Raw genomic sequence first — 8,865 nt, 5'->3', positions numbered from 1 at the left:
ATGGGAGGATCACTTGAGTGCAGGAGGTGGAGGTTGCAGTGAGCCAAGATTGTGCCATTGCACCCCAGTCTGGGCAACAGAGGGAGACCCTGTCTTTAAAAAGAAAAACAAACAAACCATGCATGCCTGGACATAGAGAGTAGAATAATAGATAATGGAATCTCAGAAAAATGGGAGGGTGGGAGGTGGGTGAGGGATGAGAAATTACCTTTTGGGTACAACGTACATGACTTGGGTGATAGTTACACTAAAAGCTGAGACTTCACCAAAGACTCAGCACTCAGCCTCCCAAAGTGCTGGGATTACAAACATATGCCACCATGCCTGGCCTGCAGAATACACGTTATTTTCATCAGCACATGGAATATTTTAATTCATTGTTTTTAATTTAATTTAATTTTTTATTTTTATAGATCTAGAGGGCACGAGTGAAGTTTTTTGACATGGCTAGATTGTGTAGTGGTGAAGTCTCAGCTTTCTAGTGTAACTATCACCCAAGTTATGTACATTGTACCCAATAGGTAATTTCTCATCCCTCACCCCCCTCCCACCCTCCCATTTTTCTGAGATTCCATTATCTATTATTCTCCTCTCTATATCCATGTGTACACATTTTCTTTTTGAGACAGGGTCTCCCTGGAGTACAGGGTCTCACTGGAGTACAGTGGCACGATTTTGGCTCACTGCAACCTCCGCCTCCTGGGCTCAAGTGATCCTCCTACCTCAGCCTCCTAAGTAGCTGGGACTACAGGGACGTGCCACCATGCCCAGCTCATTTTTGTATTTTTTTGTACAGATGGGATTTCACCACATTGTCCAGGCTGGCCTCCAACTCTTGAGCTCAAGTAATCCACCTGTCTCGGCCTCCCAAAGTGCTGGGATTACAGGCATGAGCCACTCCACCGGCCTAATGTTGAGCATTTTAAAATATGTTTGTTGGCCATTTGCATGTCTTCTTCTTTTTTTAATTTTTTTTTAATTTTTGAGATAAAGTCTTGCTCTGTTGCCACAGGCTGGAGTGCAGTGGTATGATCGTAGCTCACTGCAAACTTCTGGGCTCAAGCCATCCTCTCACTTCAGCCTCCTGTGTAGCTGTGACTACAGACATGCACCACCATACCTGGCTAATTTATTTATTTATACATTTTTTGGTAGAGATGAGGTCTTGCTATGTTGCTCAGGCTGGTCTTGAACTCCTGGACTCAAGTGATCTTCCCACCTTGGCCTCCCAAAGTGCTGGGATTACAGGCATGAGCCACTGTGCTCAACCTGTATGTCTTCTTTTTTTTATTATTATTATACTTTAAGTTTTAGGGTACATGTGCACATTGTGCAGGTTAGTTACATATGTATACATGTGCCATGCTGGTGCGCTGCACCCACTAACTCATCATCTAGCATTAGGTATATCTCCCAGTGCTATCCCTCCCCCCTCCCCCCACCCCACAACAGTCCCCAGAGTGTGATATTCCCCTTCCTGTGTCCATGTGATCTCATTGTTCAGTTCCCACCTATGAGTGAGAATATGCGGTGTTTGGTTTTTTGTTCTTGTGATAGTTTACTGAGAATGATGATTTCCAATTTCATCCATGTCCCTACAAAGGACATGAACTCATCATTTTTTATGGCTGCATAGTATTCCATGGTATATATGTGCCACATTTTCTTAATCCAGTCTATCATTGTTGGACATTTGGGTTGGTTCATGTCTTCTTTTAAAAAGTATCTGTTCATATCTTTCACACACTTTTTAATGGGGTTATTTTGTTGCTGTTGAGTTATTTGAGGTCCTTGTAGATTCTGGATATTAGTCCTTTGTTGGATGCATAGTTTGCAAATAACTTCTCCCATTCCGTAGTTTGACCATTCTGTTAGTTGTTTCTTTTTCTTTTCTTTTTTTTTAAATTTTTTATTTGAGACAGAGTCTCTCTTTGTCACCCAGGCTAGAGTGCAATGGCATGGTCTCGGCTCACTGCAACTTCTGCCTCCCGGGTTCAAGCAATTCTCCCTCCTGAGTAGCTGGGACTACAGGTGCATGCCACCACACCCTGCTAATTTTTGTATTTTTAGTAGAGACGGGGTTTCACTATGTTGGCCAGGCTGGTCTGGAACTCCTGACCTCATGATCTGTCCACCTCAGCCTCCCAAAGTGCTGGGATTACAGGTGTGAGCCAATGTGCCCAGCCTCTGTTGATTGTTTCTTTTGATGTGCAGAATATTTTTAGCTTGATATAATTCCATTTGTCTATTTTTGTTTCTGTTGCATATGCTTTTGAGGTCTTGGTTATAAATTCTTTGCCTAGGCCAATGTCCAGAAGATTTTTTTTCTAGGTTTCCTTCTAGAATTTTTATAGTTTCGGGTCTTACATTTAAGCCTTTAATCTGTCTTGAGTTAATTTTTGTCTATGGTGAGAGATATGGGACCAGTTTCATTCTCCTGCTTATGGCTATCTAATTTTTCCAGCACCATTTTCGGAATAAGGTGTCCTTTCCTCAGTGTACGTTTTTGTTGACTCTGTTGAAGATCAATTATCATTAGGTATGTGGCTTTATTTCTGGGTTCTCTTTTCTGTTCCATTGGTCTATGTATCTATTTTTATGCCAGTACCATGCTGTTTTGGTTGCTGTAGCCTGGTTGTATAATTTAAAGTCAGACAGTGTTATTTTTTGCTTAGGATTGCTTTGGCTATTTGGACTCTTTTTTGGGTTCATATGAATTTTAACATTGTTTATTCTAATTCTGTGAAAAGTGACCTTGGTATTTTGATAGGAATTGCATTAAGTCTGTCAATTGCTTCGAGCAGTATGGTAATTTTAATGATACTGATTCTTCCAATCCATGAGCATGGGCTATTTTTTCTATTTGTTTGTGTCATCTATAATTTCTTTCATCAGTGTTTTATAGTTTTTTAATAGAGATAGAGATATTTCACCTCTTTAGTAAAATATTCCTAAGTATTGTTTTCTAGTTATTGTAAATGGGATTGACTTCTTGATTTTGTTCTCTGCTTGATCACTATTGGTATATAGAAATGCTACTGGCTTTTATATGTTGCTTTTGTATCCTAAAACGTCACTGAATTCATTTATCAAATCTAGGAATGTCTTGGAGGAGTCTTTAGGGTTTTCTAGGCATAAGATCATATCATCGGCAAACAGATAATTTGATTTCCTATTTTCCAGTTTTGATGCCTCTTATTTCTCTTGCCTGCTCTGGCTAGGAAATCCAGATGTTGAATAAGAGTGTGAAAGTAGGCATCCTTGTCTTGTTTCAGTTCTTAGAGAGAACATTTCCCCATTCAGTATAATGTTGGCTGTGGGTTTGTTTTACATGGCTTTTATTATTTTGAGGTATGTTTCTTCTATGTCTAGTTTGTTGAGGGTTTTTATCATGAAGGACTGATGACTCTTATCAAATACTTTTTCTGTATTTATTGACATAATAATCTGGTTTTTGTTTTTAATCCTGTTTATATGGTCAGTCACATTTATTGATTTGCATATGTTGAACCATCTTTGCATTCCTGCAATAAAACCCACTTGCTCTTGGTGCATTATCTTTTTGATGTGCTGTTGAATTTGGTTTGCTAATATTTTGTGAAGGAATTTTGTGTCTATGTCCATCAGGGATATTGATCTGTAGTTTTCTTTTTTTTTGTTGTGTCCTTGCCTGGCTTTGGTATCAGGGTGACAATAACTTTGCAGAATGAGTTAGGGTGTGTTCCCCCCTTCCGTTTTTTGGAGTAGCTTCAGTAGGATTAGTACTAGTTCTTCTTTGCACATCTGGTGGAATTGGGCTATGAATCCATCTAGTCCTGTTTTTTTTTTTTTTTTTTTTTTTTTGGTGAGGAGAGATTTTTTTTTTTTTTTTTTTTGAGACAGAGGGTCTTGTTCTGTCACCCAGGCTGGAGTGCAGTAATGTATTCGTAGTTCAAGGTGGCCTTGAACTCCTGGTCTCAGGCTCAGGCTCCTGAGTAGCTGGGACTGCATGTGTGCTCCACCACACGCAGCTGCCTGTTTGCTGTTGTTTCTTGTGCATGGATGTCTATTTCTCTGCATTAAAGGATTAGTTATTTATTCCAGACTTCCCTGTCTGGCTTGTTTTGGTTTTTGGGGGATATGTTTGCTTAGAGAGTCTTTGTAATTTACCTGTTAATTATGTTTCTTTTGTTTTTCCCTCTAGATCACTGCCTCCTTTTTGGCACTAGATGGCGCCTTAAGCTCAAGTTTGCCTCAGTTGTAGTAAATCAGATTGCTGCCTGTTCCCAAACGGGTGAGGCTCCAAAAGGGATAGCCTGACAGCGTGGGAAGCTTTCCAGGGGTTTGCGAACAGGGAATCTGTGAAACGAACCTCCTCCCGTGTGGTGATGATGAACAGCCACTCTGATTTGCTATCTCCTTTGGCCAACGTCCAGAGCAGAGTTTTCTAAGCTGGGGATAGTAAGTCCCACCTTTGCCATTTGTCTCTGACTGTCCTCAGGGACATTTCTCTTTCTAGGCACTCTCAATGCTTCCTGTGACTTGAGGCAGAGGCAGGTCTCCTGCCAAAGAACCCAGGATGGTGGGGAAATAGATCAAACGCCTCAATCTTAGTGTTTCCAGTGTAGAAGCTGTGAGTCAGGGGGAAGATTTCCATGTGTTTGGTGCTAGGCAGATTGGAAGGCAGAGCATTATGGATATGGAAGCCTGATCCTCTGACTGTCGGCTCAGAGTTTTTTCACTTCTCTGTAGTCCCAGGAACTGTCTCATCCTCATATTTGAGTTATGGTATATTGCTGGTGATAATCTTGGTGCTATATATTTGTTTTTGGTTTTCTGTGGGGGGTGGGGAGTGAAACCAGCTTGCTTCTGCACTGCCATTTTGGAACTGGGAGTCCAGGTTTTGTCAATTTTTGTTTCATGCATTTTTAAGCTCTATCGTTAGCTGCAATTCTGATTTTTGTTCTCTTGATGAAAATGGACCATTTTACCACCATGAAATGTTCCTTTTTATCTCTGTCTTAAAGTCTACTCCATTTGAAATTAACCTAGCCCTTTTTCTAGCTTTCTTATGCCCTGATTGGATGCTGTATAATGTATCTTTTCTCATCTCTTTCCTTTCAGCTATCTGTATTGTAACATTTAAAGTGTATCTCTTGTAGTTGGGATATAGATTCTCCTTGTTATTGTTTTTTAATCCTGCCTTCTCTGCTTTTTCGCTGGAGTGTTTAGTCCATTTACAGATAATGTAATTATGGACAAAATTTGATATAGATCTACCATTTTATTACTTGTTTGTTTTGTATATACATTTTTCCTCTCTTCATCCTTTTTTGCCTTCTTATGGGTTAAAATAAATTTTTGGAACTCCATTTTAATTTGTTAATTGGCATTCTAGCTACACCTCTTTATATGTTTTGAAGTGGTTGCTTAGTGATTACAATATTCATTCTTAGCTTAGAGTCTACATTCTACGTAGATATAAATATTTTACCACTTCACACAAAATTTAAGAGCCTTACAACTATACATATCAATTTACCCCCAACCTTTATGCTGTATTTTCATATATAATGTATAAAGACATTAAAACTCCCACATTACAATGTTATAATTTTTACTTTAAAGAGTTAGAAGCATTTAGAAATTAAGGAGAACATAATATTTTATATTCACTAAATTAGTCGTTGTCACACTGCTATAAAGAACTACTGGACACTAGGTAATTTATAAAGAAAACAGATTTAATTGGCTCACAGTTCTGCAGGCTGCACAGGAAGCATGGCTGGAGAGGCCTCAGGAAACTTACAATCATGGTAGAAGGTGGAGAGGAAGGAGGCACGTCTTACATGACCAGAGCAGGGGGAGGAGAGGGAAGGGGCAGGTGCTACGCACTGTTGAACAACATGATCTCATGAGAACTCATTCACTATCATGAGAACAGCAAGGGGGAAGTCTGCCCCCATGATCCAATCACCTCCAACAGTCCCCTCCTCCAACATTGGGGATTATAATTTGACATGAGATTTGGGCAGGGACACAGACCCAAACCATATCACTCAGCAACATGTTTAACATTTTCAGATGTGGAGAGAAAAATGACACCATCTTGGATGTTAATCTTCCATGTTGACTTCTGCTTAACCCCAGTCCTGGGAATGCCTGCAAAATTTGTACTTTACTTACTGTTCCCAGTGTAACAACAGGTCTATCTTGATGTTATTGCAGAAATTATGGGCTATGATGCCTATAGTATTCTTGCCTGTCTGGAGGGTGCCTTTAATTGTCTCTATAGAGCACATATACTCTTGCCCTATGGTATAAAAGCCCTGGGTCTGGGGAGTAACGGTGCAGAGATTTTTTGTCTTGCTGTCGCCCAAGACTACGCTTCTGTCTATAAGTTCCTACTGACAAACTGGATTTGTCAGCCTCATTCTTTGGCTTCTTGGCTCCTTCTGTTTTTGGGTGTCACTTTGCATAGATGGCCTTTTCACAAAACACCAGGGATTTCACTTCTTCTTGAAGATATATGAGTTCCCATCTGTGTCACTTCCCTTCATTTGATGAACTTCATTTAGTGTTTCTTGTAGTGCAGGTCTGCTGAGTGAAGTCTCTTAGTTTTCATTCATTTGAAAATGTTTTTATTTCATCTTCCTTGTGGTGGACAGGCCTTGAGCGACCCCCAATAATCCCCACCTTCTGGTATTCACATCTTCATATAATCTCCTCTCCTTGAGTGTGGGTGGGACTTGTGAATTGCTTCTAAACAATAGAATATGGCAAAAGTGATAGGTTGCCACTGCCATGATATGGTACATTATAAAAAACTCTGTCTTGCTAGCTGACTCTAGAGTCTCTTTTACTTACTGGCTGTGAGCACGGAGGCTTGCAAAAACTTATCTGAGCCCACCAGGCAAGAAATTTCAGGCAACATCTAGTTGCTCAGCATAGCCTCAGTCTTACAGTCTCAAAGAAAGAAATTCTGCCACTAACCCGAGTGAGCTTGGGAGACGATTCATTGTCAGTTCAGCTTCCAGGTGAGAACAGATTCCTGGCTCTGACTTCTAATCTACAGAAACTGTGAGATAATGTGCAAATTTAAAAACCACTAGGTTGTGGTAATTGTTACATAGCAGCACATTCATTTTCAGGTATATTTTAGTGGATATAGAATTCTGGGTTGACAATTTAAGTTGTTTTTCTTTTCTTTTCTTTTTTTTTTTTTTTTTGGATATAGGGTCTCACTTTGTCACCCAGGCTGGAGTGCAGTGGTGTGATCATGGCTCACTGCAGCCTCAACATCCTGGGCTCAAGTGATCCTACTGCCTCAGCCTCCCAAACAGCTGGGACTACAGGTGTGCACCACCATGCTGGCTAATTTTTGTATTTTTTTCTGTAGAAGCGGGGTTTCACCATGTTGCCTAGGCTTAAAGTTGTTTTTCTGTTGTCTTTTGTTCTCTACTATTTCTGACGTGAAGTCAGAAGTCATTCAAATCATTGTTCCCCATTATGTTTTGCGTAAATTTTCTCTGGCTAATACCATGATATTTTCTTTATCTTTGGTTTTCAGCAGTTTGGTATGATGTATCTATATGTGGTTTTGTTTGTATTTTTTCCTGCTCGGGGTTTGTTGAATTTCTTGACTGTATAGATTTATAAATTGCACTAAAAATTTGACCATTATTTCTTCACAAAACTTTTTTTTTTTTTTGAGATGTAATTTCACTCTTCTTGCCCAAGCTGGAGTGCAGTGGCATGATCTTGGCTCACTGCAACTTCTGCCTCCTGGGTTCAAGAGATTCTCCTGCCTCAGCCTCCCAAGTAGCTGAGATTGGGATTACAGGCATGCACCACCATGCTTGGCTAATTTTTTATATTTTTAGTAAAGATGGCATTTCACCATGTTGGTCAGACTGGTCTCGAACTCCTGACCTCAGGTGATCTACGCGCCTTGGCCTCCCAAAGTGCTAGGAATATAGGCGTGAGCCACCGCGCCCAACCCAGAAAACTTTTTTGCCCCAATCTTTTCTTGCCTTCAAGGACTCCAATGATACAAAGTTAAAACTTTTGATATTGCTCCATAGGTCACTGAAATTTCACCATTTTTTATTTTTCTATTCTTCAGCTGGGATATTTCTTTTTTAAAAAAATTTAAAAATTATTTTATAATGCTTCATGAATTGGCATATCATCCTTGTGCAGGGCCATGCTAATCCTCTCTGTATCGTTCCAATTTTAGTATATGTACTGCCGAAGTGAGGACAGGTAGGATATTTCTATTGACCTATCTTCAAGTTTGTTGACTCTCTGTCACCTCTCATCTCTTGTTAAGCCTATCCAGTGAACTTTAAAAAATCCAGATATTGAATTTTTAAATTCTAGCGTGTTCATTTGATTCTTTTTGTAGTTTCTATTTATCTGTTGAAAATTTCTATTTATTCGCTTATTTGAAGCATATTTGCAGTCCTTGAGTATAGTTATAATGGTTGCTTTAAAATTATTTTATGTTTGTTGGAATTTCTGAGATGCAGATGCTAAGCCAGAGTTTGAAATACAGAAAATTTATTGTGGACTGACACCTGTGAAAGAAAATGGGAAAAAGCAGGATTGAGCAGGGAAGGTGCCACCTCACAATGAATTCTTAGTACTATTTCTGCCAGCCTGACGGGGGAGCTCTGGAGCAAAAATTGCCTACTAAGGGAATTCCCCCATTGGGCAGCAATGACGAAGCCTTTGATAGTACCTTGCTTAGGCATTGACTGGAAGTCTTCCAGAGAAGATGGGACTAAAAAATCTGTTCTGTTCTTTTAGCCCTAGCTAGTATAGTGGCTTTAAAATATGTGAATTCAGCTAGGATGAACTACATTTTACAAACTTCGTTACCTA

At 39.7% G+C, this 8,865-nt stretch overlaps 1 non-coding gene across 1 annotated transcript; it reads right to left on the bottom strand.

Annotated features, from left to right (window-relative positions):
- Nucleotides 1–8,136: 8,136 nt before the first annotated feature.
- LOC112438058 (U6 spliceosomal RNA) lies at nucleotides 8,137–8,242 on the bottom strand. The gene has a single exon (XR_003026556.2). It is a non-coding gene; the product is annotated as a U6 spliceosomal RNA (small nuclear RNA).
- Between the last annotated feature and the right edge of the window lie 623 nt (nucleotides 8,243–8,865).

Source organism: Pan paniscus, chromosome 21 (assembly GCF_029289425.2).
Source record: "Pan paniscus chromosome 21, NHGRI_mPanPan1-v2.0_pri, whole genome shotgun sequence".
NCBI classification, from domain to species: domain Eukaryota; kingdom Metazoa; phylum Chordata; class Mammalia; order Primates; family Hominidae; genus Pan; species Pan paniscus.
The sequence above is the reverse complement of the archived record's forward strand: the minus strand, read 5'-3'. Positions and strand labels throughout refer to the sequence as shown.